This window comes from Rhyacophila brunnea, unplaced genomic scaffold, assembly GCF_057557595.1.
Source record: "Rhyacophila brunnea isolate RB1 unplaced genomic scaffold, BYU_Rbru_1.0 scaffold_6, whole genome shotgun sequence".
Taxonomy (NCBI): domain Eukaryota; kingdom Metazoa; phylum Arthropoda; class Insecta; order Trichoptera; family Rhyacophilidae; genus Rhyacophila; species Rhyacophila brunnea.
Window position 1 is genome coordinate 32,022,517 of NW_028233276.1, and position 27,403 is coordinate 32,049,919.

The 27,403-nt window shown below is 32.3% G+C and overlaps 1 protein-coding gene across 6 annotated transcripts in view; it reads right to left on the reverse strand.

Moving 5' to 3' along the window:
* The window catches only part of LOC147065566 (uncharacterized), a 41,762-nt gene that overhangs the window by 11,163 nt on the left and 3,196 nt on the right, over positions 1–27,403 (reverse strand). For 2 of the 6 annotated variants that reach the window (XR_015071817.1, XM_085957064.1), the window contains exon 1: positions 16,814–16,985. The exons of the other annotated variants lie outside the window; for them this stretch is intronic. The gene's annotated coding sequence lies outside the window, so the exon portion shown is untranslated. Of the gene's footprint in view, positions 1–16,813; positions 16,986–27,403 lie in introns of those variants that run through there. 6 annotated transcript variants of the gene reach the window in all.

The following is a 27,403-nucleotide window of genomic DNA, read 5'->3' on the forward strand; positions in this document are numbered from 1 at the left end:
CTACCTAAATATAAGGGAAAGACAGTGGAAAATAGGTATGTAATTAAATTAGATATACAACACGTATTTTTTTCATCTCAGTGCTATAGATATGAGTGATAATCGTATAGTATACGGCCATCTCTTTCCGATAAGAAACCTCACGGCGAACTGTGGTATAGTGAAATGTTTTACGTACATTTTACATGTAACCAACTAATCTAGAGCTTGTTTAGCTTCTATTTACAGAAATATTATGTTCTCACAAAAAGTATCTTGAAACCCTGTGTTATTTTGCTTTTTACTAATATTTCCACTTAAATTTTGCGTACTTATATCCTTATGTCGATTATTATTACCTCGGTATATTTACATTTAAAAAATATATTAAACAATAATTATTTTGCTGTGGGTACATTATAAAACAATCAAGTGTTTTGAGATACATCCGCACAGTCATACTATGTCATGTTTCATACATCCGTTTAGATATTTCATATTGTACATATCTACTGAAATTAAATAAATATTATTGCGTACTTCTTTTACAATGGAATGCATATACTATAATACAACATTATTAAATGTATTTAAAACCATAAAGTATTAAAGTTATATACTTACTAATACGTAATATAAATAGTTCCTTGAAGAAATCGGATGCTATTAATTACTTATTAATAAATAAAATAAACACCAGTTATTTCTTGACAATCTCTTTAAAATAAATAATAAATAGAGACACATATTTAAATGAAATATATTACTTAATATAAGAGGTGATATTATACATAATAATGTATCGTTGTAATATTGGTACAAGCAGGTATTTAATATACATATCGATTGAGATTGCTTGTCATAATCGGCACAATACAGGTATAGACATGGTGTACACCGTAGAAAATATCCTGGTCGCCATAAAAATAATTTTTATTGAATTTAGAAAAATGTAGCATCGTACTGGGAGCATGAAGAATGTATAATTAGTCGGAGCATACTTGAGTGCGTGGCAACCTCAGTCATGGATAACTGTTACTGAGACTTTTCTTTGATTTTAAACAAGCTTTCGACAGCGTGAATAGGGATAAAATGCTGCAAAGCCTAAAAATACTGGGAATTCCCTTAAAACTAGTAAGGCTACTAAAGACCACACTGACGGATACTCAAGCAGTTGTCAGTGTGTAAAATGAGCAAACTGAAAGCTTCAAAATCGAATCAGGTGTGAGACAAGGGGATGCGCTATCCACTATGGTATTTAACCTTGTGGTGGCATCCATAGCTCGTGAAACCAACATAAGAGGATGGGTAGATAACAATACAACGCAGATGTGCGCTTATGCAGACGACATAGTAATTACAAGCAGATCCAAACAGAGGATGATCGACCATGGTGGCACTATGAAAATAAAAGCAGAAAACGCTGGGCTGCATATAAACTAGTCAAAAACTAAGTATATGGTCAGCACACGCGATCAGGTACCGCTGCAGAATAAAGACATAGGACAGCATGCATATGAAGGGGTGGACAAGTTCACGTATCTCGGATCCAGCCTAAATACCCAAAATAAGACAGCAGAAGAGATAAAAATCCGCCTTATCCCCGGGAATAAATGCTGGCATGCCTGCAAGCGACTGGTGGGGTCGAAAATTCTAGGCCGAAGAAGTAAACTTCTAATTTATAAAACAATTATAAGGCCAGTGGTCACTTATGGCTGTGAGACTTGGTGCTTAACTCAAAACGAGGAAAACAAATTAGCTGTCTTCGAGCGCAAAATACTCCGCAAAATCTTTGGACCCACGTTGGAAAATGGGAACTACAGAATAAAAATGAACCACGAGTTGGAAGAGCTGATTGAACAACAAACAATCATAAGATACTGTAAGTCCCAAAGACTATGATGGGCGGGACATGTGGAGAGAATGCCTGAAGTTAAAGCACCAAGGATCATGACAAAGTGGCTACCCCAACGGAAGAAACCCAGAGGTCGTTCAAGAAGGAGATGGGCTGACGCCGTAGAAGTGGACTGGCTTCATATAGGAAGACCCGGTAACTGGAGAAGTGTGGCGAGAGACCGGAGTGAGTGGAGAGCGGTTGTGGAGGAGGCCAAATCCCACCCCGGGATGTAGCGCCGTGGAAGTAAGTAGTAAGTAGACAATATTTTGACTAATTACTACCTACTTCATAACTGTGCATATTATGTATGAGAAAACTACGAAATTTACGTTATTATGGAATATCATATATAGGTACCATAGTAAAACACAACATTATGTGTCTTCATTCAGGAGTAATACGACGAAAAAAGACATACAATTATTATTGACAATCACTATTTTTGGATTCAAAATACAAAACGTTGAATTGAAAAAAAGCTGCATAAAAAATTTCTCCATATGAGATTGTAACGCAGAGTCCTTTAGTGCGCGATACCACACAGTTACGACGAACTGAATACAATAATTATCAGTATTATGTGTGCATATTATTATCTTATATTATTATGTCATTTCCTACTTATAAATGTTCAATTTGAATAGTTGTACAGTGTTATTGACAATAATGCGGATCATAAAATGTAAATGTCCTTATTCTGTACAGAATGAAATAATTCCAACATTGTAAATACTAAGCGGAAAACCCATCCAAGAATATACGAAAAATATCTAAATTGTAGGCTGACATTTATAATTTAGAAACATGCCTCATGTAATATAACATAACTTATTGATTGCCTAAAGTTCCCATATAACGTTGGTAGGTAAGTACCTAATAAATGCCGTCATTATTTTTTTAAAGTACTTCCAAGGTGTCACAAAAATGTTATGCGTACGTATAAATATTATTTTCGCAATACATAATTAATGAAGTCATCAAATGGGCAGAATAGAATGTTTTTTAAAACGTTCCAATAAATCTTTTTCATGTTTTGCAATACGATTCCCATTAATTTATATAGGTACTGTTTTTTATAAGCGCGTATTACAGGTTGACGTATTAATGACAGGTTGGTTCTATCATTGACTTCAAAATAATGTTTTTAAAATTGGAATTGTGCAGATAACCCATGCCAATTTCTTATTATATTTTTGGAGACCGTAAAATTGTATATAATATAACAATATTTTATTTTTACGCCGACTCTACTATATTGAATTTTCTAGCTGGTAAACGAATTATTTGTAAGAGAAAAAATGAATTGATCTTTTTCCGTTGATGTCAATTGTAAGAAAAATGGTGTCGGTATTTTTTTTTCATCAACACAATCGGGCAAAAACTTTATCACGTTTTATTATCATTATGTAGAAGACATCTTGACAGCTTCACAATACCTATTTTGTTGAATTGTATTACCTACTTTTAGTAATGTGTTATATCAAATTTATAATACATTATTCGAAAACACGTTAGAAATATACCTATTAGGAAATGTCCTGAAAAAATATTGATCCCAATAAAGATTAAATGTTTAATAAAGAGTGCTCCATTACGGAAGCTTGTAAAAATCATTGAATAAAAAAATATTTTAATCAAATTTATAGCTTGCTTTAAATTGATTGTGTACTTACATTGAGTATTTTTTTACTGCATAGTATTTATTATTCAATTCACGTTAATTGGTTCGTGATAATATTCTAATTAAATAATCATTCGAAATTTAAACGAAAGTGTTACCATTTTATAACTTAATTAATATTCTTTCCATAGCTTCTGAATCTACAATTCACTAATAGTACGGGACTTATAAAGCCAGCCAATATAGGAAACGTAATGATTAAAGTTTCACTTGAAAACTCGACTGGGCATCGCTTGAACTTGTTCGCTCCATAATTTTTAATACAAGTCAATACTCTCTCTCACTTTCAATTTCAATATGACTACGGCATAATACGTTGTAACGATAACGGTGGCCGTTTTGGTATTCCAACGGCCGTTAATTGTTACGTAACGGAAGTGGAGCCTCCTCGTGGAACGGGTTATGTTTTAATATACTCTGAACTCGCTCTTTTGGGGATTACCTTCGTGCTATTATAAAGCATTTTAAAGAGAATCTGTTGAGTAAGATGCATCGGTATCCGGAGTCATGTTTAGTGAAGTCATTATGAAATTCGTTCCGTGTATGCAATACTTGGTTCAAGTATACCGGTAGTAAGTACATATTAAAAAAAAACTCTTTATATGTAATTAAATTAAATTGTTTTTTTTGCTTCAATTTTATTATACAATGCTAGTTATATTAAAAAACTGTATTTTTACTTTTACATAATATACGTTATTTTATACTAGTACTGACATACTTCCACTATTCAATACTGTTTTTAAAAATAGTTATTAACAGCTCTTATCGCATGTTTACGAAGCCAATAATAACGCAATTTGTTAAAGTGAGAAACTTATAATGGGCGAGTCATTTTGCAAAGATGGATGAAACACGGCAAACAAAAATACTAAAAAACCCGGAGAGAGTACCGTTGCGATGGCTTGACTATGTAGAAATGATACTACAGTGGTCCTTCAAACTTGAAAAATGACAGCTCAGGATAGACAGGCGTGGGAAGATATTCTGGAGGCGGTAAAAGTACACGTATAATTGTAAATGATGATAGATACCTGGATAAGGAAAAGGAAGTACCGCATATAACGGAAGAACCTATAGTGGCACCTTATGAAGCAATCATTTCATCAGAAAGATCCAAAATCTTTTTACGAACGAAAAATATACGTATTTTTTACAATAAGTGTAAAAAAGTAGAGCACTATATATATTTACCACTCCGGTCTTCGCATCTTCCATAAAATGGTAATAAAGAATACGTCGAAATGAATTTTGAAAATATTGTGCACCCAGTAAAATATTGTAAAAAGTCGAATAATGCCATTTTGTAGGAGAGCTATTTGAAGTTTATAAGGTTTCTTTCAATTATTCTCTGAAAGAACATGATAAAATTCTGAATTTTTATGGAAAAACGTAATTTATTTTTAACCAGGTAAATATCTCATTTTTATTTAAAACATTAGAAAATGGAAATACTTAAATATTTCTGAAATAAGACAGTATTTATTGGGGCTTTTGAAATTTATAATAATATTGTTTTATAAACTATTTTTTTTATACAACGAATAATTTACAAGATTTAAGAATGTAACATAATTTATATTGATATATATTGAAAACACATCAAATACTCACTAAAAAAATATTTCAAACAATGTAAGCTAGTGTAAGTTACCAATTAAACCATTAGCATCCTATCTGTTTACTACAAATTTAGCTAGTAATTTTTACATATTATTATTTTTAAGATAGATTTTGATGTTGTAACTCAGCTGCAATGGATACTTTACTAGATTCTAATTAGTAATAATATACTATATTATAAAGTGCGTTTTCGCTGACATAATTTGAGTTTGAGATAAATGACAGTTTTAATGATATTATTGATAGAAAAAAAAATCTAAATCTATAGGTAAGTCAAAAATAATTCAGTTCAAGCATTGTAGCAAGCAAGGTATTGTAAATTTGAAATAAAATTCTGTCCACTAATCTTTCACATTTGTATACAACATATTTATGAGGTAACGCTTAGCAATTAAAGTGAAAAAACCAGGTTAAGTAAACAACCGCCAAATAACGTCAGTCAATAAGACGATATCTATGCGCTATTCACTATGTCAATCTTTGAACCGAAGGTCATGGCAATTCATATTGAGTTCATTCATAATTATTCTTATTCAAAATTCAATGAGAAAAAAATATGTTTTTAAATATAATGTAATTTTTATGTTGCAATAACAAATGAAGGCTGTATAAAAGAGATATGATAATAGAATGTAAATATAATATCAATTATTAGTTTCATCGGTATTATACCAAGGTAGTATGTCATGATAAGTTTTCTGTCAACGTTAATTAAATAAAAATTATTAATTTGATTTTAAAAAGAAAAATAGTTATGACTATACCTATATACTGAACAGCCATTTGAAAGTTTAATACGTAGTAAAACATATAAAAATATTTTAAATGGCTATTAAGTATCAGCAGTTTTTCTCCGTTCTTTGCCACAAAAGAATTAATTATAACAAAGCTTTTATCTAAGGCTTAAAATAAATATTTATATATTATTTAGGTATAAGATGTATAAAAAATGTTATTTTTAATAAAACAGGCTATACAATTATGTAAATATAATATATTCTATTGAGTGAGTAGTTGAACACGGCAGAAAAAGGTGAATATTGGGCATAACGCGGAAAAATCTACAAAAAAAAAACCAATCGAAAGGTACGCAGATAAAAGTACGTAAGTACGAGTAAGAGTGAGATATCTATATTATTTTATTGGGACATTGGAATATTTTTAAAATCATTGCTTTAGTTTAAGAAACTATTTCTTTTATTCAAAGCACGCTGGCGCGAATCCAGCGGTTATAGGTTCAAGTCACGTCCGGTGTTGTATTTCTTTTAGTAGTCTAGTTCCTATATGCATGAGATGTTTTCAAATGATGTATTGCTTTAGTTGTTTAGATGCGTCTGGTAAAAAAAAACTGACGTAACCCAATTACAACAGTATTTTATTATCGATCAATCCGTGTTTTAATAGTTATAATATAATGTAATGAGTACTTTTTTGCTAATAATATTTGAGTTACGAAATACAATATCAACAACATAATAACAAGATAAAAAGAACTTTTTATATGCAACGTTTTTAAATTTTCTGTTGAATTATTATGCTCAATATGCTCAAACTTGTACTTGATATGAAGTAAATAAAAAACAAACAAATATAGAATACTGAAATGTCATTATGACATTTCATTTTGATTTCCATAGTAACGCACGTATATATTAATAATTTAGTTGCTAGGACCACCCCCTTAGCAACCAATAATAGTGGATTGGATTACGGATTTCTTCCAAAATAACTTTCCATACAAAACAGACTTAACTGAAAATGATTTCAATTCTGCTTAAAGATGGCTAAAAGTATTTAAAAAATGCACTGGCATCGTGTTCTGATATATTCTAAAAGTTTAAAATGTCTAGCTGGTCGGGAAGTTAGTTAAAAATCGATTGCAAGATTTGTACTGGATAAACAACCACCAGAAAAATAAGAATGCGACCTAATAAAAACGTTGTAAAATAATTTTAATTTAGGTAGGTAGGTAATTAAAAAATATCAAAGTTCGTTTCTCTGGCGATTTTATGTGTATGCGTAAATATAAAGTAGATAAAGATTATGAAGTCAGTAAATATTTTTTTATAATGTCGAAAAAAATACGTACGTAATTATATTATATTGAGGAAGTGAACCGACGAACTCGATAAACTCTCATTTTAAATATGCACGCAACCAATTTAAAAACTTCACGTAAACTGACTGGGTAGGAAACTACGAACAAAATATCGACGTGTCTGTTACGAGTGGTGAAATACGCTGGTTTGAGTCTAGAACGTTTATGTTTTACGAGTGTGTAATTTTGGTAACTTAGTCAAATTACTCAAGGCATAATACGTTATTTTATGTCGTCCAGGCTCCATGTAATAAACAGCATTATAAAGAACAAATAAATAGTGTCGTATTTAGATACGTGACATTTTTGTTTGTGATAAAAAGTAATTGTATATTAAAGTTAGTTGTTATTTTAGATCATATTTTTTTAAAAATATCTATTATTTAGTTTTAATGCTTCACCCATACGGGGTATCTAACGGGATAGTGCATGCGTACCGCACGCCACTGTATCCTGATAGTGTCGCATAGCCTCTCCTACTCAACTCCTACCTCCACGTGGTGAACCCTGGAAGCCTGAGCAACTACACCTAAGATCAGGTAGTCCACCCTGGTGGAAGGTGTGGTCAGGACTAACGGAGAAAAAAGAAATGACCCTCCGAAAAGGGGGTTGAGCGTCGAGTTAATAACCCCACCTTATAAAAACCCAACTGTTACGAATCCTCAACCAAAGCCTCGGAAACCGGCAACATCTCCACGACGACCTCGCAAACTAAACATGGAATTTTTTACTGGTACATGGAATACACGAACACTGTAAAAGATGCCAACCAGCTGCTAAAAATCAGGAACTGGAAAAGACGTGCGGAGGACCGTTCCGGCTGGAAGACGGCGGTGAAGGAGGCCAGGGCTCGACTTGAGCTGTAGCGCCATCGAAGAAGAAGAATGCTACACCCATATTATTATGTTCCACAATTGGCATATTTAAGTACCTATGCATTTTAACCTGGTAAATATTTAAAAGAATACTTTAGAGTTTAGACTAATAAATTTAATAATGCATAATAATTATTTGAAAAAAAACACAGATATTAATCCAAAATAGTTAATAAGTTTGATAAATAGTTTTTTTAACTATTTTTTATTCAATGAACACTACACAAGATTCGTTACTGAATATAACACAATTGCGAATATCTCAACAATACACCCGTTAGAAAAATATTGATACATTGCAAATTAATATTACGCAGGTTAGAATCCGATGGATTTAGGTTCGTGTCGCGTTAGTTATTGGTACCAATATTTTTTTTCTAATGAGTGTTTCTGATGTGTTAGTACTTAATTAGATTTCTTGATGACAATTTTTCAAAATGGAATATTCAGTTAGCATGACACCACATCAAATATAAGTATTGTATTCCACATGTTTAAAAAACATAACTATGAAATAATACAACACACCATTAGGTACTGTATTTATTATTTTTAAACATGGTTAAAAATTAATAATATTGTGTATATTAACTAGGAGTAACTAACTACGTATGTATATTATATAATCGTACAGATCGAAAATATATAATATTCAAATTATTATTTTAAGATGTATGAAGGTATCAAAACTGTTATGGGTTTACTACCTATCAAATGAATGTACGTATATTTATTGTTTGAAAAAGACATCAACGCACGGTCAATAATAAAACCTAACGTTGTTTCATAACTTACTTTACTTTACTTCACTATCCTAGGGTTCGATTTGTGTGTACTCTCACAATATCCTTGATTTTAGTAGTTTGGAATGGGGCTGTAATTGACAGGTAATCGACACTATATTTTTGTAGGTTGTCAGTTTTTATTATTGAATATTTTGATTGTTATAGCACGTGCGTTCACGTGACGAGATGGTAATGTATTTTTTTAGCATTAGTCGCTTGGAATATTGCGGTATTTTTACGACACAAATAATACAGTAGGTATACTCCATAATATATTATAATATACAATTATTCTTGAAGCCGCGTTGACATGGTCCAAGTAGGTACGATCCAAGTACACTTGGACCGAGTGTCATCCAAGTGCACTCGTATGAGACATCTTCATACTAATTATTCCTATCCAAGCTACTTGGACCGCGTCCTACTCATCCAAGTTAACTTGTATAGGAATAATTAGTATGAAGCTGTCACTTGGATGGCACTCGATCCAAGTGTACTCGGATCGTACTTGGACCGTGTCAACGCGTCTTGGAGGGAACTTTCGATTTTTTAGTGATACTGCACATTATGTGATTATAAAAGACATACGATATTGTTATTGCGCATCTTACATACCTAGTGAGTGATAGAATTGATTAGTGAGTTATTATACTGATGGAAATAGTCTATTCAAGTTTTACTTTTATAATAATTCAACAGGATGCAATGTGAGGTTTTTGAGTAACGACAAAACGTGACGACATTTAAACAGAAGTGACTTATTTTGTCATTTTGCGACAATCTCGACGAGTAAAGTTCTTGGGAATTTATTCAGAGAGCGATCGTTATGCAATGGAAGGCGTTTTGTTCACGGTTGTATAATAATGTTCACGCTTGATTGATTCAATATAAAACTTTTCAACAGAAACCGTTCAAGCGAATCGTAATATTTATAAATTAGTTAATGTAATTGTTTAGAATTAATAAATTAGTCAAAATAAACAAATATATTTATTAGTGGCATTACTTACTTTAGTCAAAATCAACCGTAAGCATACGAATATAATACCACCAGCGATTATGGGTAGGTACACGGAAACTCGAGATGTTGATAGATATTATTACGTCACTGCAGCCCGATTTCCTAACTATCGTCTCGTGTGGTACCAGACGACATGACGTAATTGTGACGTCAGCCAATACACGCTCGAGCGGGTGGCATGTATTGGCTAACGTCACAATTACGTCATGTCGTCTGGTGCCACACGAGACGATAGTTAAGAAATCGGGCCCCTGTTCTGGCACAAGACACTAATTCGAAAAAATGACATATTTAGTGAATGACCATTATTTCAAACATTTTAACAACTTCAAAGTCAAATTACTCAAAACTAGTATTCTCCAGTTAGTGTGTTCTGCCAGAACAACGACGATTAAGCCTATGCAATAATTCGCCATTGAATTAATAATTATTGAATTTTACAGTCCCACGATGGCCGAGCGGCTTATAATGTCATGGGTCCCAGGTTCGAATCCTGGGTCAGGCAAGTACACACATTGTTATAGACCAGAATAGGTTGAGCAAGTGGCTAACATCCATTTCTCGTAAAAACAAAATCTGTTAATACAACCTCCACTCTGTGGAGGCCCATATGATCTTCTAAGGATCGAATATGGTGAAGTAATAGTAGCAGTAGTGAATTAAGAATACAACAAATCGTAGAGCACTGAGCTTTCATCCGTGAGGACACAATATGTATATATATTTTTTTAATATTAATAATCATTCCCTTGCTTTTTCGTACAAGGTGGTTGGATGGGTTAGTTGCATTGATGTGGGGCTAATTAGGATCCTCCATTTATATCTTTAATTTTATTTATGGCCAGGATTAATTATTTTGTGTAGTGTTCTTGTGTTGTTCTATTGCTTAGTACTTCGTGAGGCTTTTGGAGGTCAATTTCATGATTATGCTGTCTACACCGAGTCCTGAGAGTCCATCGCTCCCTTTCTAGTATAGGGCAGTCGTTAATGAGATGTCACACAGTTTGAGATGTGTTGCCGTCAAATGGACAACAGTCATCATCCCTCTATTTAAATCTTTTTATAAGCTCGCACCGCTCCGTGGCCTGTTAGTATCTGAGTGAGTTCGTGTGATATTTTTATGTTCCTGGCATGAGTGATGGCAGAGTGTATGTTTGAAATAAATTTCTGCGTTATTGATCCTGTGGCGGATGTTGTGTATCCATAGCGCTATTGATACAATATATATATATATATATTAGAATTATTAATAACCATGTTCTTGCTTTTTCGTACAAGGTGGTTGTTAGTAACTTTGAACAATCACAAACACCCAGGCTTCGAAAAAAATACATTAATGTTTTTGTCATGACCGGGAATCGAACCCAGAACTCTCGGGTGGAAGGCCAGCGCCTTACCCACTGCACCACGAGAGCCGCCTGATACAATATATATTATATTGTATGTGATTTTCTCAAAGCCTGTGTGTTTGTGAATGTTTCACTTCTGTTAATAAATATACTACTGTTAAACTTACACTAATTTCATTGAGGCCTGCTGTAATGTTAAAAAAGTATAATATATATATTTTTCTTATATATATAATATTCCCGGCGAGGTCGCAATATATTTATGTGATTTTCTCAATGTTTCGGTGTTTGATTGTTTCGCTTGTACTAAATTTGTATATTTGTTTAACTCGTGTAATTTAATCGATATAAGGCAAGCATATAGACATATTTTTGGATATTGATGAATAGAATCTTATCGGCCCACGTGCTCGTCGTAGGTGAAAATTGAGTTTTTATTGTATTTTCAAACCATGATCCTGGACACTCCTTAAACGTTGTAGATAATCTATTTATATAATTTTGTAGCCTTATTATCCTTTATAGTTATTTTAAACATTTGATGACTGCATAAAGTATTTTTGTTACATAAAATAGTATTCTTTTAAACCTTTCGCTCTAATGTTTTAGAATATAGTCATATTTCGGTACATAACTGTGCAGTGGTGTTAAGATTTTTTACATTTATTAATTTTTGAACGCATTTATAAAACCATTAGTATAATTTATTACGAGATAATTTTTGTAAAATATTCACGATAAAAAATTATATTGATAATCTCTGTGATCCCAAATTTGACAAGAATTAGGCATTTTATTATTCAAAAAATCGGCAAAATTAACACATTTTAAGATGATTCTAAAGATATTTATTATAAGCTATGTCTTTGACCATTCAAGTGTGATAAACATCTTATGAATAATGATTGCTTTATAATAATTATTGACCTAAGAATAAGGTAGTGTTTTTTTGAAATACGCCATTTCTTTTGTCATTCCCCAGTGATTAAGCTACAACATACGGCCGTAGCCATAAATTGACAAACTATAATTAAAGTAGGGAGTAAAATAATATTGACGCGCGTGTTTGAACATGTACCGTTAAAAAAAAATAAAAAAAAATCGGTTAGGTACATGTTCAAACACGCGCGTTAACATAATTTTACTCCCTACTTTAAATATAGTTTGTCAATTTATGGCTACGGCCGTATGTTATAGCTTAACCATTAGGGAATGACAAAAGAAATGGCGTATTTCAAAAAAACACTACCTTATTCTTAGGTCAATAATTATTATAAAGCAATCATTATTCATAAGATGTTTATCACACTTGAATGGTCAAAGACATAGCTTATAACAAGTATCTTTAGAATCATCTTCAAATGTGTTAATCTTGCCGATTTTTTGAATAATAAAATGCCTAATTCTTGTCAAATTTGGGATCACAGAGATTATCAATATAATTTTTTATCGTGAATATTTTACAAAAATTATCTCATAATAAATTATACTAATGGTTTTATAAATGCGTTCAAAAATTAATAAATGTAAAAAATCTTAACACCACTGCACAGTTATGTACCGAAATATGACTATATTCTAAAACATTAGAGCGAGAGGTTTAAAAGAATACTATTTTATGTAACAAAAATACTTTATGCAGTCATCAAATGTTTAAAATAACTATAAAGGATAATAAGGCTTCAAAATTATGAAAATAGATTATCTACAACGTTTAAGGAGTGTCCAGGATCATGGTTTGAAAATACAATAAAAACTCAATTTTGACCTTCGACGAGCATGTCCCCCCTTATGCAAAATATATTTTACAACACAATATAAATTTTGGAGGTATTTTATGAATGAAATATGAAGACTACTACCATTACGTATACGTGTAATATATACAAATGACTTTTTAGAAATTACTTATTTCTAGACGACTGAATTTTGGCATATATTGACAAAAAAATATTCAATACTAAATATTAATATACACAACATTATTTTAATAAAATGTTATAAAAAAATCTATTTTGGAACAGTTGGAATTCGAACACACATCTATCATTTGCTGGAAATGGGAAAGTGGATTAATCATGCACGCTACCGGCACAAGTATAATTCTTGCAGATATGATAATATACAAAACTACAATTTTATTTAAATCGAAATTTAGCAAACATTTCAACCCACATATTATTATGTTAAGTAGATACTAATGCCATGCGTAAATAAATAGTCTTCATCTATGACAATTACTAATAGCAATAGGTTTACACTTAAAATGTTTTAAATCTTGATCTGTAATCATAGATTTAGGTAGGTAGTTAACTATTGATCCTATGAGAATTAGTTAGGTACTCTTAATTCAAAATCGTTCTATTTTTTGACGTTTTAATCGTTTACAAGGTTATTTTGAAAGTAATTTTTGTTTATTTAATTATTAATCAACGGTTTAAAAATAAAATAAAAATAGGTATCAGCTTATGTTAATTATGATTGGAAGATATATTTCTTCACCAAAACAGTAAATAAATGGGATTAATAAACTTAAAGTATGGAATATTATATGCCATGGTGATTTTCTAGAACGAATATTTTACATTTTTGAATAACAAGAGATATCGAATAAATGATGCGTGATTTGATAAAATTAAAAAAAACTTTGATTTCTCTTATACATAATCAATAATTATTTATATTATGCAGTAACGAATGAAGAACACGAAAAAAACATGATGATGAGTGTGAAAAAAATTAATAAAAAACACACGCTAACATTCGCTGATGTTCTTGCGGATAATTTCACTTTTAGCCGCCAAAAAAAACACGTGTTAAATAATAATAAAACATTAAATTCGTTATTTTGGCTTGGTGCAAATTTAATCTCATCGCAGTGATAATTTATTTGAAATCCACTAAACGACTTGGCGTTACATTAACATTGTGTACCTTGAAGTAGCGTTTCATTTAAAAATCATTTGTGTGAAAATTGAATTATTTTAAAACAATACACGCAATATCTTTTCTACGAAAGATACTAATAAACAAAATAATAATATTACTTTGACAACGATAAGTCTATATTATGGAAGTCTTGATAACGGTTCTGGTTTAACTTTTTTAAGGATAACTGGATTAAGTTTTCATACTTATTTGTTTAACGGTGCCCTAAAAAGGATTTTGACTCCTAACCAGTTTTCATCTTTTTAAAACAAAATTTAGTATTTCCGAAAATTAGTGTTAAATTTTATAGTTTCACTTATAATTCAGACTTTTTACATCTACAAGTGTAAGGTTCTTTTTTATGTATCTATGAAAATTGATACTTTTTTTGGTTTTCGGTGTTCAAAATTACAATACCTACATCCAATCATATTATAGTTACGTCTGCAATAAGGGAAAAGAGGTATAAATTGTTAAAATATTGTTATTACTCGAAGAAGACAGCCACCGAAATATACACACGAATCGTGCATCAGAATATTGAACCTGGAATTCGTGGCAGCACCCCAGGGTGCTATAGCACACGCTTTGAAAATCGCTGGGTTGCCACAGATGTATTATACTATACATAGTTTTTGTCAAATAATGTACGATAGTTTTTTTTATATAGAAACGAAACAGGTTATAAAATTATAAACAGGAAATATTGAAATTTCACTCTCATATTCTTTGAAATTCAATTCACCGTAAGTGTTGTGTAAAATATTATATTTTACCTTTTTATAATAGATATGAGACGAAACAGGCACTAAAGTGGATATAAAATGAAATTGATACTCAACCGCGATTTGAGCTCGGGCTATAAAATTGTGCTGTCGTGGCAGTCGGTCGTTTAGACCGCGAGACTGTGTCGGTATCGGCCCGTGCAAACCGAAATAAATGTATATTTTTACAAAAATTAAATCCTTGTATGGAATGGAGGGCATATTAAGCTTAAATACCTACAGCCTCAAGTCACGTGATTAGTATGACACTAGTTTTCACATTTTATGTGTGTTTTTTTACAATACATATGCAATCGTAGGTATATATGTGTTGTTTGCGTGAAATGTACAAAACTTATTAAAATCTTTGTTGGATTATATTGGTGACTTTGGTGTAATAGCTGCATACATTAGTGCAAATATCTACAAGCCAGCAGTACATTTATAATACATATCTTTAGGCTATACATATACTTTAAATAATCACCTAGTATGGAGTCTTTGTCACTGTGACACACAGGGATCGAAAAAGAAATAAACGAGTAAGTGAGCAAACAAAAGTATTGTGAGTAATACAAAAGGTAAACAACCGAAACCGAAAATAGATTATCGTTGGATAAATTTTATTATCTCGTAGTATCCAAGAAATATAACAACATATAAATGGTGACTATCGATTAAATTGTGAAGATGAGTGGAAGAATATTGTAACAAAGGATTAAGGGTTGAAAAGAACTATTACAGCTTTAATTATCTACGGATCAAAAGTGGAAATATAACTAGTAACTAACTCATTTTTTATAATACTTAAGTTAAAAGATAAGTGATGATTTCCGTTTAAAACGGAGTAGATGGATCAACTTCGCATGTAAGTATCTGCGATTTTTTGCGACGATTGGCTATAAAATATTAAAAGGATAAAAAAACGATTACGATAGCATAATAACACTAATATTAAACAGAAATACCTGCTCAGTTTTAAATAAATATAAGTAAGTAACTATACAAAATTCAAAACACTGTTATCATATTTTCCCATAATCCTTCCCTTATTTTATGATGTTAGATATATATATATATATTTGGTTTAATATATTATAAAATCGGTACAATAGTTTCTTTGAATTTCGATTCACATATTCATACTTAAATACATATTAAGAATTTCAATCACAATCCATATACAAAATTCAGTAAAGGTACACAGACATTATGAAACATTATTGATGGTAATATACGTATCAGCTTGGAGAGGCCTTCATAGAGCAGTGGATATATACGTAATATTATGCTTAGTTTTTTCTGTTGTCGATTAAATGATAATCGTAAAACTGATATATTTTGGCAGACGATCTTGTAATTTTAATTTTATTCTGTAAATCGAGAAAAAAAACTAAAATTGTAAATTAAAACTGACCATCAATATTCTTATACATATTATCATTGTTTCAATAGTTTACATGGATTGTTTATACTATACAGTAAGTTTTAATTTTGTGTTTATTTTGACGATATTTTTTTAATGTTTGAAATAATCTAAAGCTTTAAAAAATAATTAAATTAAATAGCACTTTTAAAAATTAAAATAAATCTAAAAAAGATATACACATTTTAAACTTAAAAATAGCGAATATAAAGAAAAAACGCACTGCTTGTAACAGAAAATACCATAAATATTGATTTTCACACTGCAAAATTTGACAAAATCATAAAAATATACTGTCATTTTTGTAGCTAATTATTTTGTTTATGGTAATAATAATAATAAGAAATCACAATATTTATATTTATGTAAATTTGGCATTCCATTCACCTTGATTTAGCGTGATTATAGCATCGTTAATAATATGAAAGTTTGCGGGGGTCACAATAATAGATATCTATTTTCACAGATCGTAATAGAATCATCAAATGTTCGCGACGCGATTCAGAGGCGGCCGAGGCGAAATATACCGAGTTAACCGTCAACCGGCCAAACGAGAACTGGAACTCGCCGATCGCTACGCTGTAACCCCCGCCATTCAGCTACAGGTGAGGTGGATGGTGTCAAATAGACAGGCCTTTGAAATGGTCCGATAAAACAGATTTGAAATACGTAGTGGAATAATTCAATACGCTGACTTAAATTTTTCAACAGATTCGGCTATTTACACTGTGGTAATAATCAATGAGTAGATATTTATGAATTAATTAAAATAAAACACAATATATTACAGTATATTTTTTTGTAACTATATTAGATTATAATGATCATATGGTCCTCCACCGAATGAGGGTGATATATCAACGGATTTCTGTTTTCACGAGAAATAGATGTTGCCGCTTACTGAAACTTTACGTCCATACTGAGTCTAAACAAACGTTAAAAACAACATTTAAATTTTGTCAGACCTTAGATTTGAACTCGGAACCCACGACACTATAAGCGGACGCTGTAGCTACTTGGTCACCGTGTTCAATAATTAAACAATATAATTTCGCTTCGTCTTCTTTTTCGTCGTTTCGGGACTTGAATGGTTGCAAAACCTTAACTTTATTCAAAAAGTTAGTAAAAGCAACATAATGTTCCTAAGTTTGTAGGATTTCGTTGAAACTACATTTTAGTGTAAATGTCTTGTATGAAAATAGCGGTTTCATACTTTGAATTTCACCGCACACACAGGATTTATCATGAAGGAATCCAAATTGCACTATATTGTTTCGAGTGCGCTCAGGACTTCAGACTGGTTCTGGGGAAGACCATTCTAACCTTTTAATGAGACCCTCAGAGACTTGATTGGCTTTCCAAGTACACAGTATGTCTTTTTTGGGTAAGACGGTCAGATTGTTGCTATAAAGCTTCATCTAAATATACACCTTGTTTTGTACATTTTAGTATATGTATTTAGTGTATGCATGACCACTTCTTCCCACTATGGGCTGCATTTTGCTGCTTATTTATGTACATTTTCAATTAATGTTGTTGTTTTCTTATAATGATTAATAAATTATGTGGATTAATTGTTAGATAGTGGCAGTTTTTATAGTAAGCTCTAAAAGGTTTGGAGACCACCCCAAACCTAAGCGATAAGTTGCTATTGAGTGTTACAAAATAACAATGTATTATTATGTTTTTATGTTTAGTTTACATATTAATCGAATATTTTACAATCTTATTATGAAAAATACGGAACTTTTTCAGATTTAGGCACAATAACAAAGTTTTCTTTATTCGATATAAATAAAATGATTTCTAGTTTAAAACATTTTCATTTAAAAAAAAATGACTCCGTGGTACATCCAATAAAACTCACATTTTAATGAGACAAATTAACATATAATTTTATTTAATAATACGAAGAATGCGCTCAACAAACACACGCAATATAAACAGCTTTTTAGTGAATCTTTGAAATGTAAAGAAATATGCGATTACTATGTTTTCAAAGTTGAAAGCGAAATTAATGTTTTTTGTCTGTTTACAAACTTTGTTTTGTGAAATTTCTTGGTCATTATATTTTGATGATAATCTCAATAACGGTTCCCGGACCACTCATTGACTGTTGGCTCAAAAATTAGCTACACGGTCTACGGTAATGGTTGAATAAACTACGCTGTAGCTGCAAATCATGTTTCTACAACTTTTGGCTCGAGAATGCGCCAGCTTTGACACTGCTAAGAGTTTGAAGATATTGAAAATGCACTTTAAATATATGACATTATAGCTGAAAAAGATTTCAACGTTAATGAATGAATTAATTTTACATTCCAGATTAATTTTACTTATAGCAAAATTCATACTGATATCCAGATCATTTTTCAAAAACTTTAGTATGATCAAATATCGATTTGGTATAACTAAAAAAGGTTTCATTTTATTTACTTTTTTATATAAAAATATCGATATTGATTCGAGAAAACTTATTGATCAACGTTTTAATAATAAAAATAACCATACGGTAGTGGAATATGATGTTTTTTTTTCAACGACGTTTAATGTTATTATTTTTTTGTATTGTAAGTTTCCTTAATTTTAAATTCAAAAATCCAAATTATAAAAACATAAATTATTGATTAAATCCATGAAACTGAATATTTCATATTTTGACGCTACATGCCTTTAGTAAATCCAAAATAACACTGCACTTCACCCTAAGAGTACACAAATTTTTAATGTTTGGGTCGATGCTTAAAAAAACTACTTTATTAAAGGAATCAACATAAAATGGAAGATGTTAATTCCGATGTCATCCATCAAATGGTTCCATTTTACTTTCGCAACACTATTTTCAATTTACACATCAGTTGGATAACTCTGATATATCGAATGTAGAAAGGAAAAAGGACGTAATCCAAACAAATCAAATTTAACAAGAGTCACAAAAATGTTTTTATTATGGCTTTCGGTCAAAATTAAAATACAAAATAGACATAACCTAGAAGTGCATGATATTAATAATAAAAGTAAACTAACATAATATATTATAATGGTTAAGTCATTTTCCCCGCTTCACATCCTTCTTTTTTTTTAATAACTAGCTAAATTTAAATAATGCATCGGCGTTTGCAGCTTACATCCTTTGGATACAATGTATATAAAATTTAGTCGTGTACAACGATATTATCCAATAATATAATATATTTAAAAAAAACTGAGGATTACATATTTTTTGTTGAGTGGTTTACTTAACTAAACTTCTAGTTTTTAAAGATGAAATTTCTGCAATGTTCGTGGTACGAGGGTGGGTCAATAAGTCCTTAGAAAAGCCGACAGGTGGCGCGACTAGTACTGTAAGCGGTTTGTTTTCATGCAGCGGCACTACCGATTCAGTATGCTGCGAAGTTTCAATCAGATTGGTCGGGTTGTTGTGTGTTTCTCGTACATTTAAAAAAAAATTTGCTTGTAGAAAATGGAAAAATGGAAAATGGAGAAAATTGAGTTTAGAGCTGTTATTAAACATTTTAATATAAAAGGGTTAACAGCAAAGGAAATAAAAAATGAGTTGGATTTAGTTCACGGCATATCTGCTCCTTCACTTGCAACTATTTATAACTGGTTAAATGAATTTAAACGTGGTCGTACATCAACAAAGGATGAACCACGCTCAGGACGTCCTGTAGAGGTGACTACACCAGAAATGATCAATAAAATCCACGATATGGTGTTAAGTGACCGAAGATTAAAAATGAGTGAGATAATTGAGGTTACAGGGATCTCAAAAGGTAGCGTCATTTCTATTTTACATGACAAATTGGGCATGAAAAATATTTCTGCAAGATGGGTGCCGCGTTTGCTCACAGTCGACAATAAACGCAATAGGGTGGTGGCCTCTAAAGCCCTGTTGTCGCTCATGCAACGCAATCCGGATGAATTTTTTCGTCGCTTTGTGACTGTAGATGAAACATGGATACACCACTATACTCCCGAGACGAAAGAACAGTCAAAGCAGTGGATTGCGAAGGCAAACCATGTCCAAAGAAGGCGAAAACAGTAAAATCAGCTGGTAAGGTTATGGCTACTGTATTTTGGGATGCACGTGAAATTATTTTCGTTGACTATTTGGAAAAAGGAAAAACAATAACAGGGGATTATTATGCATTTTTATTGGACCAGCTAAAAAACAAAATTGAAGAAAAACAGCCTCATTTAAACAGGAAAAAAATCCTCTTTTATCAGGACAATGCCCGTGTTCACACATGTTTACGATCAATGGCTAAAATTGAAGAATTGAAGTTCGAATTGGTCGACCACCCACCGTATTCGCCAGATTTAGCCCCCAGTGACTTTTTCCTTTTCCCAAACTTAAAAAAATGGCTAAGTGGATAACGTTTTTTTTCAAATGAAGAAGTCATCGATCGGACAAATGCTTATTTTGAGGACCTTCCGAAAACTTATTTTTCTGACGGTTTAAAAAAAATTGAGAAACGTCTGACCAAGTGTATTGAGCTCCAAGGAGATTATGTTGAGAAATAAAAAAAAAATACAAAAATAAAAACTGTTTTAATGCTTTTTTCTAAGGAATTATTGACCCACCCTCGTATTATAATGTTTCTTATTTTAGTTTTACATGGAAAGTGTCAACTTATAATGTAGGTATTGAACTTAATAAATGATTACATTATTACGTGTACAATTAAACAATTTAATCGTTGTCCGTTTTTTAATGAATGCTAACTGATAACTTGTAGGTAGATAATTACAAATTTCTCTTTTCTGCGCCTCGTCTTATTAAAATTCATAATGTCAGAGTGTAATACATTATAAAATTTATACGGAACCGGACCTTCACTAGAAATCATCGTCACCATCATACTAGTATCACATTTTTCGCACACAGTGGGTTATCGCACATAAATTAATAATAGTTATCTGACGCGATGGTCCCGAAAGTTTTTTGTTTTAGTCAACATCGAGAAATAGTAGATTTATAATAGTGCATTATTATAATAGAATGATTTAATAAAATGTTTGTATTTGTATTACCGTTGATGAATATGATTTATGTATGTACTTATTTTTAATCCTGGTATAGTACGTAAATCACAGCGGCGAAGGGTAGATGTAGGCTGTTAATATTTGACATAAATAGTGCACACTAAACTTTGTCAGTCATACTTATATTTTGTTTTCGTAACTAAGAATACAATTTTCAGATTTATTATACACTATTTATGTCAGATATTAACAGCCTACCTCCACCCTTCACCACTGGTAGATCATTAGATCACATTCTTTTCAGGAGGATAATCAATAAATAAAGAGAGCATACGTTAAAGATAACATTGTAGTGCACCCTATTGTTTTTATTTGTTTTTAATAAAGCTGGGAATAAAACTCAAAAACTTCTAAATAATAATATAATAGTCTTCATACCGTTTATTTTATATACATTCTGAGCCATATATTAAGGAATTAGTAAGCAATATTTTATTATGATTGAATTTGAGCGATAATGATTTGATTCGATAAAACACAACCTTTTATTTATTTTTTTAATTTATATGTGTGGTAATATTATGATTTTAGTAGTTAGAAATATAAGTAAGTATGTAAAAATGATCCTGCTATTATTTTCGGGTTCGAGGAAAAAATAGGCCATCCTCAACCTTAATATTAGTGATTTTATACGTATATTTAAATACTTTGGCGGGCCCACAATCACGTGGATTTTATTATTGTTATTATTATTATTAAATTCTCCGAATCATTAAAATATAATATACAAGATATTTTACAATTTCATACAATATCTGGATAGAATAGGCATCTTACAAAAATATGTAAAAATCACCATTATGGTGATGTAGATAAAGTTCAGTATTAATTATTTTATTATATTTTAAATTAATGTGACAATAAAATTGACGTATACAAATTAAGGCAGTTAGGAAACGGATCATTATTACAATGCAGGTAGAACTCATTTTGTACATGTATGTAGGTATTTATCTGTTTATTAAGAAATAATAAAAAAAAATTAGGAATTCTGACAGATTCGACTACAGGGCAGATTACAATTTTGTAGTAACTTTATTATTCCCTCACTTCATCCATAAATTAAATAACATGTCAATGCTCCAAATCTTCAATATACAATTGACCGCATGTTTCTTTATTAGTCAAATAAAACTGAAGGAATATAACATGAGGTTATAACACATACAAATGAATAATACTTTAAACTTTAAATTAATAATATAAAAGATCATAATATTTTTGTTAGCATTTACTTATTACGGTGAAAGATATTTATTATGTTACGCTTTCTAAAAACAACCAGATACTTATTTATATTATATTGCATCGGTATTTACTACATTGCTGTTTTCTAAATAAAACAATGGATTGTTATTTGGATAATTATTTTTGGAAACGATGATGATGATTCTTTATGAGTGACGCAAATAAAATATTATACATTACATAAAACTTTTTGCAATGCAAGTAGGATGCAGTTTATTCTGTGCTCCACATAATATTCGACGAATTACTTTAAGAAAAAGCAGTCAAAGGTTGTATAACATTAATAATCAAATTGTAGTCATGTTGAAAGAATTCAAATATGTTGAAATGTATGAATATTTTAAATAAGCTCATCGAGGACAAATTATGTAACGTCACATTGTTTTGCCCTTTTAACGAGTCTAGTTACATTATTTGGACAACAAATTCAATTCATTCATAATAGATACTTATCTCCACGTCCTCTGTCTGTGTTTCTCACACTACAAAATATTGTCTTACAACCCTCTGTTTCCTTGTGGTTTATGGAAGAGAACCTTCTAGGGTGGTTACGTGTCTTCCATTTTTGAGACATTATCGTACAATGCTTATAATTGATGGCTGTACTCCTCGCATACGGCCCCGAATACCCTTATTAATATTTAACTTTTTAAGATGTACAGCATATCCTCATCTTTTTTTGATCAGGTCATTAATTTGACCCAACAATTCATATGGGTCTCGTGAGGATTTTGTGTAGCTCTATTTTAGTTAACTTTGAAAGGATTCTTGGTCTGAAGTGTTTTATTGTAATAGATTCTTATTTTTCCACGTGCACTTCTTCCTTCTTTCTTCAAAGTTTTGGGCTCGTTGCAGAGACCATTATCAAGAAATATGTGTTATGATAAAGTGTAGTGTAGGTGTATGAATGCAAACGTCGCTTAAGTCTTAGCTAATCAGATTCCTTTTGGCATTCTTAGAGAGACGTTTCCATTAATACACACTGCACTTCATTTTAACACATGTCTCTTGATAATGGCCTCTGCAACGACCCCAAAACGTGAAGGAATAAAGGCGGTGGAAACCCAAGAATCTATTACCATAAAAAATCCGTGAAAGTCTCAAACATTATAATATCGTCTCTGTTCTGGCAGAACACACTAACTGGAGAATACTAGTTTTGAGTAATTTGACTTTGAAGTTGTTAAATGTTTGAAATGGTCTATCATGTGAGTTTATTAAGTAATCGTAAATAGGATGACTTTAAAATAAAGACTGGTTATTTATTAAGAAGGTTTCCAGACGGTAAAGTTTGAAATAAGGAACATTTTGGTATAACTAACTCAATATGTCATTTTTTCGAATTAGTGTCTTCTGCCAGAACAGTGACGATATGAAGTGTTCTTGTAAATTGTAGTAGGATTAGTTTACCAGAAGAGTTATTCTACAAATTTCTTTACTTGTGACGTTTTGAGCGTGATCCCAGATTTATATGAATTCGTGAACATTGCTGTGGGTAGGTAGGTAATGGGTTTTATGAGACCTTACTTGCAAGCTTGTATTTTAATTTTCCTTCTTTGACTTAGATCCCCATTTCTTTGGCAGCTCTTTCCAGTGACATAAATACTTCTTTTAGGGCTAGTTCTAATCTTGCCAATATATCTATACCACCGGTATATAAGAGTAGTTGTACGGCATTATTGTATATTATTATAATGTATATTGTTTGAATTGGATTAGTATATCACCCTTTCCGAGACCATTATAAATAGCACATCAAAGAACATGATATTCCACTTTTACTATATTATTTTCGACCATATCCGATCCTAATAAGATCATATGGGCCTCTACAGAGTGGAGGTTTGTATTAACAGATTTTGTTTTTACGCGAAATGGGTGTCAGCCACTTGCTCAACCTATTAGGTCAATACTCTGACTCATACACAAATTGAAAAACAATATGTGTCCTTGCCAGACCCAGGATTCGAACCTGGGACCCATGACACTATAGGTCGACGCTTAAGCCGCGCGGCTATTATGTGTGGGCTTTTACTATATCATCATCATCATCATCATCATCATCATCAGCCTGAATCTATCCACTGCTGGATGAAGGCCTCTTCAAGTTGCTTCCACTTCTCTCGGTCCTGTGCATTGCGTTGCCACGTACTTCCGCAGAACTTTATCATTTCATCGATCCAGCGGCCTCTAGGTCTACCTTGTGGACGTTTTGTACTTCTTGGATACCACTGGATGACTAGATTTGTCCAACGATTGTCTCTTCTTCGAGCTATGTGTCCAGCCCATCTCCATTTAAGGCTTTTAATAAACTCTATTACATCGCAAACCCTTGTCTGCTTCCTTATCCACTCATTCCTCTTTTTGTCCTTTCGCGTTATGCCCAGCATGCACCTCTCCATACCACGTTGTGCTACTCTAAGTTTCTGGATCTCTCTTTTACTTAGGGTCCATGTTTCACACGCATATGTCATCACGGGAAGCACACACTGGTTGAACACTTTGCGCTTTAGGCACAGTGGAAGGTCACTTTTGAAGACATTATTCAGGCGGCCAAAAGCACTCCAGCCTAGCTTTACTCTGCGAACAATTTCATCAAATATACATCCATCTATAGATACTTGTTGTCCCAGATAGATGTAGCTTTTCACCTGTTCGAGCTGAGTGCCATTGATGAGGATCTCTTTTTGGCCTGCAAAGCAGTTGAAAATGACTTTCGTCTTTGTTACATTTATTTTCAAACCTACTTTGTTGCTTACTTCAGCGAGTTCCTGCATTCTGCTTTGGAGGTCTTCTGAGTCTTGCGAGAAAATTACTATGTCATCGGCAAAGCGCAGATGATTCAGGTATTCTCCATTTATGGGGATCCCTTTGTCATTCCAGTCAAGTTGCCTGAATAAGTCTTCAAGGGTAGCTGTAAATAGTTTAGGTGAGATTGTATCACCTTGTCGGACTCCTTTGCTGATAGGAAATCTGCGCGATGGTTTATGGAGATTTACAGATGCTGTTGCGCTACTGTATATATTATTGAAAATATTTATATAGCGTCCAGGGATTCCTTGTTTTCTGAGTGCGTCGAGTATTGAACATTTCTTTATCGAATCAAACGCCTTCTCATAGTCTATAAAACCCATGCATAGTGGCAGTTTGTATTCCTGGTACCGCTCTATGATTTCTCTGATGACTTAGATATGGTCCATAGTGCTGTATCCTCCTCTAAATCCGGCTTGTTCTCTCGGTTGGTTCTCGTCTAGTACATTTTGCAGACGGTTTGAGAGAATTTTTGTGAACGTCTTGTAGAGAATAGGGAGTAGACTTATTGGACGATAATTTGCTAGGTCTTCTCTGTCACCTTTTTTGTGAAGAATGACAATGCTGGCATTTTTCCATACCTGTGAACAATTGTGCAAGTACTTCATTTGCATCCTTTCCTGCTTTTTTGAGGATATCTATCGTTAAACCGTCTTCCCCGGGGGCTTTCCCACTTTTCATGTAATTTAAAGCATGGGTTACTTCCCAGGATGTAATTTCGGGAGTATGGTCTTCCGAATTTCCATTTCTCTGAAGATCTAAGTCTATAGTCGTATTGTCAGTGTCAGCACTGTAGAGATCGCTGTGGAACTCTTCAACTCGGCTTAACAAGTGTTCCCAATTTCTGACGATAGAACCATCTTTTGCTTTTAGTGCTGTGATTTGACGTTTTCCTATCGACAAGCATTGCTTGTTTTTGTTTAAACTTCTGCCTGCTTTCACAATTGCTTGTATGAGGTTTACATTGAATTTACGAAGGTCTTCTCTAATCTTCCTTCGGAGGGTTTTGCAAAGTGATGAAAACTCCATATCGTTTTGTGCCTGTCTATCGCTCTTGGTTTTCCTTCTCTGCTCCATAAGATTCAATGTTGCCTTCGAAATCTTGGTGGAAGGTGTAACTTCTGAGCTTTTTACGCCTGTTTTTTCTGCACATTGTAGAATAATATTCGTTATATCCTCCGCGTTGGATAGGGAAACGGTTTCGTTCTCATCTAAGAAAGCCGATAAGGCATTTTTGAGTTCATTTTGGAATTCAGTATTGTTCTGCAGGTATACGCGAGCATTTGACTTCTTCTGCAGTTTGGATCTTTCTGATTTGACGTTCAATCTTATCTTACATCTCACCATCCGGTGATCACTGCCGGTGTTAAACTGATTGATCACCTTACAGTTAAAAAATGTATATTTTCTGTCAGTGAGGATGTAATCGATTTCGCTGGTCCTTCCTGTCGGGCTTCTCCACGTCCATTTACGTGTAGGTTTATGTTGAAAAAAGGAATTCATGATGTGAAGATTGTTGGTTTCAGCAAACTCCACAAGCATGTCCCCTCTACCATCTCTTGAGCCATGTCCGAAATGTCCGACCGCTACGTCATCTCTTTGGTATGATCCAATACGTGCATTGAAATCTCCCATTATGATGTTGAAGTGGCATTTACTTTTATTTTTCAAGGATGTTATTTCCTCGTAAAACTCTTCCACTTTTTCATCAGGATAGCTCTGTGTCGGAGCATATACTTGCAAAATATGAATCCGGTACCTAGCATTGATTTTAAGTATCACGCTTGCGACCCTGTCAGAAATGCAGTTGAACTCGACTATGCGGTCCCTCCAGGCTTTGTTGACAACAAATCCAACACCGCTCGTGCA